At 34.2% G+C, this 10,972-nt stretch overlaps 2 long non-coding RNA genes across 2 annotated transcripts; one reads left to right on the plus strand and one right to left on the minus strand.

The window, feature by feature from the left end:
• The first annotated feature begins 1,520 nt into the window (after positions 1 to 1,520).
• Positions 1,521 to 2,412, plus strand: LOC119568846. Its single transcript, XR_005228169.1, has 2 exons — positions 1,521 to 1,885; positions 2,183 to 2,412. It is a non-coding gene; the product is annotated as an uncharacterized LOC119568846 (long non-coding RNA).
• Positions 2,413 to 8,969: 6,557 nt separating this feature from the next.
• LOC119568847 lies at positions 8,970 to 9,556 on the minus strand. The gene is made up of 2 exons (XR_005228170.1): positions 9,515 to 9,556; positions 8,970 to 9,220 (listed from the first exon to the last, which is right to left on the minus strand). It is a non-coding gene; the product is annotated as an uncharacterized LOC119568847 (long non-coding RNA).
• Positions 9,557 to 10,972: the final 1,416 nt, after the last annotated feature.

Here is a 10,972-nt window from a genome sequence, read left to right on the forward strand (position 1 = left end):
GAAATTTAAACACAAAATACGTTTTCCCTTTATTTACAAAATTTATTTCCCGTACACTTTTCTATGGGAAAATACAGGGGAAACCAGCATTCACACGCACGTACAGCTTATAACAGGGAAACACTAGTTTTTCATCACGAGTGCACACCAAGGTTTTCACGGGAACACACCCAAACTGCCTCTCCCTTGGCTTGTTCCTCCGCTCCTCCGCCCGCAGCCAGTTGCTTCATGTTTGCCCAGGTCATCCTTTTCATGTTAACACATGCCCAGGTCATCCTTTTTATGTTAACACATGTTTCGCACAGAGACAAAGACCCACTGGGTAGCAATATATATATATATATATATATATATATATATATATATATATATATATATATATATATATATATAAAGAACGCTGATATCTTTTGAATGGCTTTACCTTCAAATGCACATGCAACTGACAGTATTATAGAAGAATGTCTTGCCAATGAGAGAAAAATGTTAGAGCGGATAAAGACACTAAATACTGCTTTAAATAATGATATCACGGATCATCTTTTTCTTCTTCAACTGGCTTTTCCATGTTCATCATGGGTCGCCGGTGCGGATCTTCTGGTTTTATCCACATCATATTATTAGATTGGCAGTTTCGTATTATGGCCGGATGCCCTTCCTGACGCCACCACAGATGTCGGCGGTGGACCTAGCCCTTGCCTGAATAGGCAATCGCCGCATGCGAGTGCGTGGGTGCATCCATGCACACAAACATCGCCCGCGCGCTCGTAAGAATGATATCACGGATCATGGAGACAATAATTCTTCAGATATATTAGTCACTACACCTTCAGCAATTCATGTTTCTGAGAGGGAAACAGGTGTCGAGGAAGAAGAGCATTATAGCAACCTGAAAAACAAGTCACTGGAAACAATGTGATCCGTTCTTAGATTTCTCTTGAATTTATATACCTCATGTTATTTTTACATTCATGTTGTATCTGATTTTCAGAAAACGTACACTGTTTACATTGTGTAAAACTTGTCTAGACTTAAAGATAGTTGCAATAATTCACACAGATGTATTTTTTCTAATTGCTTTCCTTAATCTGGGTGATGGATATTGATGACAGAAGGAAATGGACCAATAACACCATACTAAACATTTTTCCTAAATGAAATAAAAATGCATGCGGTAGAGATAGGTTGGGTTGGGTTGGGAGCCCCCCTGGTTTGGGAAATGTATAGGATGATTTAGGACATGGGTTCCCAACACAGGGCCAAGGATTAAACATAGGATTAAACTGGATTTTGTCTCATCTACGGTAACTAAATGTTATCTCTCACATATCGGTGAGAAGATAACAGACACTGAACAGACTAGAAAAGGAATACGTTTTTACTCAAGTGGAGACGTGATTTTATATATATATATATATATATATATATATATATATATATATATATATATATCACAGCTATGTCAGAAAGCAGTTTTTTTTTTTTTTTTTTTTTTTTTTTTTTTTAATCAAACTCGGAGGTTGGGGAGGATCATATCTCGGATTTGTTTAAATTATTCCAGAAACAGCAAGTGATCTCAACCTTTTCATCTTCAGTGCATTAGGCTAACGTGAAAATTTATTCCTGGTGACTTATCATCATCATTACTGATGCAATCTTTATCTTTGCTGTTTATTTATCTATTTATTTATTATGACTATCATGATGGTTATTAAATACACCAACTCTTCGATACATTGTGATTATTATTTGCTTTTCACGAACTTTTTCGGTAAACCGAAATAAACGTGACGTAATTTGACACAGAATCGGCATCTATCGCGAGCTCGTTTACACCATGAAGATATTCCGGTCAAAGGCTATTCACGGTACTTCACAATGCAAAGTAAATACGAGCACTTATTTCGATTGTGTCATTTTATCATTTTAACTTGGATATGAATGTAAATCGTATATTGCCTTTACATTTGCTCAATCATGTCAAATAAAACATCTTATCTTTGCTTTTTTATTATCATCTCAAGTGCCATGTATATTGTTTCTGTTTACCTTTTTTATCACGCCATCCAATTGTAAAATAAGAAGGCCACTTTCTTTTTATTTCAATCAAGAATAATTTCGCGTTCATGAAAGTGCCATACGTACGTTGCCAGCTATTATTTTTATTTGTATTTTCCACAAGGCGACCAAGTGGTGTAACTCCTGCTGCTCGTGTGAGTTGGAATTTGCCGTTCTCTGCCAAGTATGTGGTACAGGTGCTGATCTCTCATCAACTGAGAAATACTACATATTAAGACACACCAAAATATTCCTGAGGAAAACAAAACTAACAGAGATAATATAAGAAAAGGGAAAGAAGAAAAATAGATCCAGGGGATATAGACTATACAATAGTCTAAAACCCTATAAAAAGAAAGAAGAAGAAGAAAAGTATGTAATAATGGTTTTAGTGTTCATTATTAGTAATAGAGAGTTTTCTTTTTGTTTAAGTGTGAGTAGAAGTATTATGATTTTTCTTGACAATTTTCACGTGGCACTGGTACTCTGGCCAGCACGTTGGGGATCGCTTGTTGATAAATTAAGCAATGTTAAAAATCAGGAGTTGATTGGTTATTTTACCAGCATTAATAGTTTTCATTGGAGGTAGCCTGCATGGGCCTAGGGTTACAATTTTTGATGCCAATATAGGCTTAAAGCCACAGCAAATGTTATCTAACATTTATTCAGGATAGTATGAATTTATGCAGTTGATTTTTTTCCTGATAATAAGCATTTTATATAATTATTCAAGATGGCTCATGTCTGAGTTTACTTCCTGAACCTACTTGGTATATTGTACATAGTTACTTTCAGGACCAACTTTGTATACATTTCTGTAATGACCATGTTAAGATAGGGAAAATCTAATGTTATTGTCATAATGTCAGAAATGAAGAAAGTAGGTCCTGACAAATACTTTGTGGATAGTAAGTCCACAGCGATTCCATGCGGATCCAAGGGTAGAGCCTCTGATAGGGAAATGCAAAGAGGGTGGGGGTCTGGGGGTGAAGCCTCTGGGTTAGGAAGGTTTTTGGTTATACAGTAGTGTTTGTAGATCCCCAGGAGCACTGGTGTAATAGGGACTTAGTCTTAGAAGTTTGTAGTCACTTTGTAAACAATTAGAAATGCTGTCACTTATATCATTTGTGATGGAAAACAACAGGATATGCATATTATACTATGAATAATTGAAACAAAAAATGGTTAATGTTAATGAGGACCGATGCACAAGTAGTGGTGTTTGGCAATTTAATTAAAAGCAATACTGTGATGCTTATATTTTTTCATGCCATGAGGCAAGGCAAAATTAGTAGTTCACTCTACTCAGCTAAACCTGTTTCATTTTCCTAATTTGCACAAAGGGTGCTGATCCCCCCCCCCCCCCAGAAAAAAAAGGTAAGTGCAGGATAAAAGGTCACAAATGTATTTGCTGCTTCAGTTTTGTCAGTATGACTCATTGTTTTAAAAGTTTGAATTTATCTTGTAAATTTTGTTGCAACCTTTCTATATTATTAACATTTAGATATAAGAAGCTGTCTAGCATCTACAGCTACATATAAAACATAATAAAAATAAAAGTATAGGGATCACAACAGCAAAGTAGCCATAAGTATCCAATTAATGGTATCATTGTAGTTTATATACTTAATTTTTTTTCTCCTAGATTAAGTACTCATCAGGTAACTGTACCAATTTTATAGTTGGCTTCAGTGAGAAAAACCATTAGCTGATACCAGACATAAGTAAGGGTCAACCATTTTTTCATCACTTTTCAAGTGTACTAACAGTATTATTTTCCCATGACACCCTCCTCCCTACTCCAGAGTGTACAGATTTAAAAGATTCAGATCATAATTTTTATGAAGTTCTTAAAGGGCATATACCAGAGATTTAACTCCTTCCACAGAGTATAGTGTGTACACTAATGAAAATGATGAAAAAATGGATAACCTCAGAATCTTCTGTGTAGTCTTTAATACAAAAATTAGATACACCCACTGATACCCTATTAAACCACTTACTATGATGCACACCACTTAATGGCTATCTTCATAGACTACAACATGCCATTTTATGGCTCACCACACTACCTCGGATCAAACATCACATAATCGCTCATTGTTGTATCATAAATGCTCAATAACCCTGATTTATAAAAGGGAAATATTGAATCTTGATGGTAACAAGCACTATAGAAAGGTGTATTAATGAAAAGGGTAAAGAGGGGAGTTAGTTGATCATTAAAAGTGCTACACATCAAAAGTCATAACAGTTCAGAATAGTATGGCATTGAAAGTAAATAAGTTAAGGCAGGGATTAACAAGGGTTTTAGGTCAAAGTTGTCAAAATTAGAAATGGGTATCTTCAAGAAAGTCTGCAGGGTAAGGAAGGGATTAGCATAAAGAGAAAGGTGGTTTAAGGGTGATTTGATCACAGCTTCAGGAGAGATGTCAGAAGATAGAGAATCCAGGGAAGGGGGTTGTGACAGTCATATGTGTATCTAGGGGAAAGCAGAAAGGATAATGGGGTAGGTAGGAGGAGGATGCAGATGAAGCAGGGCGGAATAGAGTGAGTGGGAGGTAGAGGTGTAGGGGGAGTATGAGTAGGAGTAGGCATATTTTTTTGGGTCATGATTAGATAGTTTAGAATGTTGAGAGTTTTTCAAGTAGATTTGCTTGGGGAGGTCTGAGAAACAAAGGTTTTCTTATGAGGGTAAAAGAAGAGATGGGCATCTGAGGGGTAGAGGAAGAGATGGGTGGAAGAGAGTGTGTGGTAGGAGAAGATGTGGTAGGACATAGATTGTCTACTATGAGTAGATCAAGGAGTGAGAGGGGTAGTGTTGGGGCAGTGGTAGAGATTGGGGTGTCTGGATTTAGAATTTCAAAAGAATTTGGTTGGGGAAAGGGCAGACTGAAAGGCAGCTGGAACAAGGAGTGTTGAGGCTGTGGTAATTGCTTGATACTGTCGAACTATTCTGTTAGTCTCCAGATTTTAAGACATCCATCACAAATTGCAACATGTTTCAAGTTGATTTGCACATGATGCAACTAATATAATGAGCAGTTGAATGCCTTCTGGGTGTCTTCTAAACTTTTTCAAAAATCAGTATTGGCATAGGGAACAAAGAAGATTTTAAAATAAAGTTGAGTCAAAAGCTGAGAAGGGGTTTGGATGTTTAGTAAAACAGAATTTTCTCCTCCTGTGTGCTTCTGTCTTTTGTCTAGACATCCCACTGGAAGGCCCTAGCTTGATTCTCAGAAAAAGTACTTGAGAGAAATATTAATATATTATATTAAATATAAATATAAAAAATATAAATATAATATATATATAATTTAATATTATATATTAAATAATATATAATATATATATATATATAAGATATATATTAAAATCATTATATTAATTATATTATATAAAAATATATATTTTTACCATATATATAAAATATAATTTTATATTTTAAAATTAATTATATCTAATAAAATATTTAAAAATAATATTTTTATATATATTATATAATATATATATCAATTATTATATTACATATATATATATATATATATAATATATATTATAAATATATATATATATATAAAATTATATATATATAATATATATATTTTATATATATATATATATATATAATATATAATATATATTATATACGTAATATTATATTATATATATATATAATAAATAATAATTTAAAATATATATAATTTTATATTATTATAATTTATAAATAAAATATATATATTATATTTTAAAAAATTATATATAAATTTTATATATTTTATATATATATTATATATATGATATATATATATATATATATGATATATATATATATGTATATATATATATATGATATTATATATATATATATATATATATATATATATATATATTTATATATAATATATATATATATATCATATATATATATATATATATATATATATATATATATATATATATATATCCCTATCTTACTGTTTACTATTACCTGAAAATCTGCATAAAATATGAGTATTTCTCATCAAGTACTTTTTTCTGAGAATACAAGCTATGTCCTTCTCAGCTGGCATGTCTAGACAAGAGAGACAGAAGCACACAGAGAGAGAGAAACTTCTGTTTGACTAAACATCCAACCCATTACTCAGCTTTTGACTCAACTTTATTAATATCTTCTTTGCTTCCTCTAATGCCAATACTGATTTTAGAAAATGTTTAGAAGACACCCAGAAGGCATTCAACTGCTCATTATATTAGTTGCATCATGTGCAAATCAACTTGAAACATGTTGCAATTTGTGATGGATGGCTTAAAATCTGGAGACTAACAGAATAGTTCGACAGTATCAAGCAATTACCACAGCCTCAACACTCCTTGTTCCAGCTGCCTTTCAGTCTGCCCTTTCCCCAACCAAATTCTTTTGAAATTCTAAATCCAGACACCCCAATCTCTACCACTGCCCCAACACTACCCCTCTCACTCCTTGATCTACTCATAGTAGACAATCTATGTCCTACCACATCTTCTCCTACCACACACTCTCTTCCACCCATCTCTTCCTCTACCCCTCAGATGCCCATCTCTTCTTTTACCCTCATAAGAAAACCTTTGTTTCTCAGACCTCCCCAAGCAAATCTACTTGAAAAACTCTCAACATTCTAAACTATCTAATCATGACCCAAAAAAATATGCCTACTCCTACTCATACTCCCCCTACACCTCTACCTCCCACTCACTCTATTCCGCCCTGCTTCATCTGCATCCTCCTCCTACCTACCCCATTATCCTTTCTGCTTTCCCCTAGATACACATATGACTGTCACAACCCCCTTCCCTGGATTCTCTATCTTCTGACATCTCTCCTGAAGCTGTGATCAAATCACCCTTAAACCACCTTTCTCTTTATGCTAATCCCTTCCTTACCCTGCAGACTTTCTTGAAGATACCCATTTCTAATTTTGACAACTTTGACCTAAAACCCTTGTTAATCCCTGCCTTAACTTATTTACTTTCAATGCCATACTATTCTGAACTGTTATGACTTTTGATGTGTAGCACTTTTAATGATCAACTAACTCCCCTCTTTACCCTTTTCATTAATACACCTTTCTATAGTGCTTGTTACCATCAAGATTCAATATTTCCCTTTTATAAATCAGGGTTATTGAGCATTTATGATACAACAATGAGCGATTATGTGATGTTTGATCCGAGGTAGTGTGGTGAGCCATAAAATGGCATGTTGTAGTCTATGAAGATAGCCATTAAGTGGTGCATCATAGTAAGTGGTTTAATAGGGTATCAGTGGGTGTATCTAATTTTGTATTAAAGACTTACACAGAAGATTCTGAGGTTATCCATTTTTTTCATCATTTTCATTAGTGTACACACTATACTCTGTGGAAGGAGTTAAATCTCTGGTATATGCCCTTTAAGAACTTCATAAAAATTATGATCTGAATCTTTTAAATCTGTACACTCTGGAGTAGGGAGGAGGGTGTCATGGGAAAATAATACTGTTAGTACACTTGAAAAGTGATGAAAAAATGGTTGACCCTTACTTATGTCTGGTATCAGCTAATGTTTTTCTCACTGAAGCCAACTATAAAATTGGTACAGTTACCTGATGAGTACTTAATCTAGGAGAAAAAAATTAAGTATATAAACTACAATGATACCATTAATTGGATACTTATGGCTACTTTGCTGTTGTGATCCCTATACTTTTATTTTTATTCATGTTTTATATGTAGCTGTAGATGCTAGACAGCTTCTTATATCTAAATGTTAATAATATAGAAAGGTTGCAACAAAATTTACAAGATAAATTCAAACTTTTAAAACAATGAGTCATACTGACAAAACTGAAGCAGCAAATACATTTGTGACCTTTTATCCTGCACTTACCTTTTTTTTTCTGGGGGGGGGGGGGATCAGCACCCTTTGTGCAAATTAGGAAAATGAAACAGGTTTAGCTGAGTAGAGTGAACTACTAATTTTGCCTTGCCTCATGGCATGAAAAAATATAAGCATCACAGTATTGCTTTTAATTAAATTGCCAACACCACTACTTTGTGCATCGTCCTCATTAACATTAACCATTTTTTGTTTCAATTATTCATAGTATAATATGCATATCCTGTTGTTTTCCATCACAAATGATATAAGTGACAGCATTTCTAATTGTTTACAAAGTGACTACAAACTTCTAAGACTAAGTCCCTATTACACCAGTGCTCCTGGGGATCTACAAACACTACTGTATAACCAAAAACCTTCCTAACCCAGAGGCTTCACCCCCAGACCCCCACCCTCTTTGCATTTCCCTATCAGAGGCTCTACCCTTGGATCCGCATGGAATCGCTGTGGACTTACTATCCACAAAGTATTTGTCAGGACCTACTTTCTTCATTTCTGACATTATGACAATAACATTAGATTTTCCCTATCTTAACATGGTCATTACAGAAATGTATACAAAGTTGGTCCTGAAAGTAACTATGTACAATATACCAAGTAGGTTCAGGAAGTAAACTCAGACATGAGCCATCTTGAATAATTATATAAAATGCTTATTATCAGGAAAAAAATCAACTGCATAAATTCATACTATCCTGAATAAATGTTAGATAACATTTGCTGTGGCTTTAAGCCTATATTGGCATCAAAAATTGTAACCCTAGGCCCATGCAGGCTACCTCCAATGAAAACTATTAATGCTGGTAAAATAACCAATCAACTCCTGATTTTTAACATTGCTTAATTTATCAACAAGCGATCCCCAACGTGCTGGCCAGAGTACCAGTGCCACGTGAAAATTGTCAAGAAAAATCATAATACTTCTACTCACACTTAAACAAAAAGAAAACTCTCTATTACTAATAATGAACACTAAAACCATTATTACATACTTCTTCTTCTTCTTCTTTCTTCTTTTATAGGGTTTTAGACTATTGTATAGTCTATATCCCCTGGATCTATTTTTCTTCTTTCCCTTTTCTTATATTATCTCTGTTAGTTTTGTTTTCCTCAGGAATATTTTGGTGTGTCTTAATATGTAGTATTTCTCAGTTGATGAGAGATCAGCACCTGTACCACATACTTGGCAGAGAACGGCAAATTCCAACTCACACGAGCAGCAGGAGTTACACCACTTGGTCGCCTTGGGGAAATACAAATAAAAATAATAGCTGGCAACGTACGTATGGCACTTTCTGAACGCGAAATTATTCTTGATTGAAAAAAAAAGAAAGTGGCCTTCTTATTTACAATTGGATGGCGTGATAAAAAAGGTAAACAGAAACAATATACATGGCACTTGAGATGATAATAAAAAAGCAAAGATAAGATGTTTTATTTGACATGATTGAGCAAATGTAAAGGCAATATACGATTTACATTCATATCCAAGTTAAAATGATAAAATGACACAATCGAAATAAGTGCTCGTATTTACTTTGCATTGTGAAGTACCGTGAATAGCCTTTTTGACCGGAATATCTTCAGGGGTTGTAAACGAGCTCGCGATAGTTTGCCGATTCTGTGTCAAATTACGTCACGTTATTTGGGTTTACCGAAAAGTTCGTGAAAAGCAAATAATAATCACAATGTATCGAAGAGTTGGTGTATTTAATAACCATCATGAAGTTCATAATAAATAAATAGATAAAAAAACAGCAAAGATAAAGATTGCATCAGTAATAAATGATGATAAGTCCCAGGAATAAATTTTCACGTTAGCCTAATGCACTGAAGATGAAAAGGTTAGATCACTTGCTGTTTCTGGGAAAAATTTAAACAAAACCGATATATGATCCTCCCCAACCTCCGCGTTTTATAAAAAAAAAAAAAAAAAAAAAAAAAAAAAAACTGCTTTCTGACATAGCTGTGATATATATATATATATATATATAATTATATATATATATAATATTATAAAATCACGTCTCCACTTGAGTAAAACGTATTCCTTTTCTAGTCTGTTCAGTGTCTGTTATCTTCTCACCGATATGTGAGAGATAACATTTTAGTTACCGTAGATGAGACAAAATCCAGTTTAATCCTATGTTTAATCCTTGGCCCTGTGTTGGGAACCCATGTCCCTAATCATCCTATACATTTCCCAAACCAGGGGGGCTCCCAACCCACCCAACCTATCTCTACCGCATGCATTTTTATTTCATTTAGGAAAAAGTTTAGTATGGTGTTATTGGTCCATTTCCTTCTGTCATCAATATCCATCACCCAGATTAAGGAAAGCAATTAGAAAAAATACATCTGTGTGAATTATTGCAACTATCTTTAAGTCTAGACAAGTTTTACACAATGTAAACAGTGTACGTTTTCTGAAAATCAGATACAACATGAATGTAAAAATAACATGAGTATATAAATTCAAGAGAAATCTAAGAACGGATCACATTGTTTCCAGTGACTTGTTTTTCAGGTTGCTATAATGCTCTTCTTCCTCGACACCTGTTTCCCTCTCAGAAACATGAATTGCTGAAGGTGTAGTGACTAATATATCTGAAGAATTATTGTCTCCATGATCCGTGATATCATTCTTACGAGCGCGCGGGCGATGTTTGTGTGCATGGATGCACCCACGCACTCGCATGCGGCGATTGCCTATTCAGGCAAGGGCTAGGTCCACCGCCGACATCTGTGGTGGCGTCAGGAAGGGCATCCGGCCATAATACGAAACTGCCAATCTAATAATATGATGTGGATAAAACCAGAAGAATCGCACCGGCGACCCATGATGAACATGGAAAAGCCAGTTGAAGAAGAAAAAGATGATCCGTGATATCATTATTTAAAGCAGTATTTAGTGTCTTTATCCGCTCTAACATTTTTCTCTCATTGGCAAGACATTCTTCTATAATACTGTCAGTTGCATGTGCATTTGAAGGTA

Source organism: Penaeus monodon, unplaced genomic scaffold, assembly GCF_015228065.2.
Source record: "Penaeus monodon isolate SGIC_2016 unplaced genomic scaffold, NSTDA_Pmon_1 PmonScaffold_1109, whole genome shotgun sequence".
Classification (NCBI taxonomy): Eukaryota; Metazoa; Arthropoda; class Malacostraca; order Decapoda; family Penaeidae; genus Penaeus; species Penaeus monodon.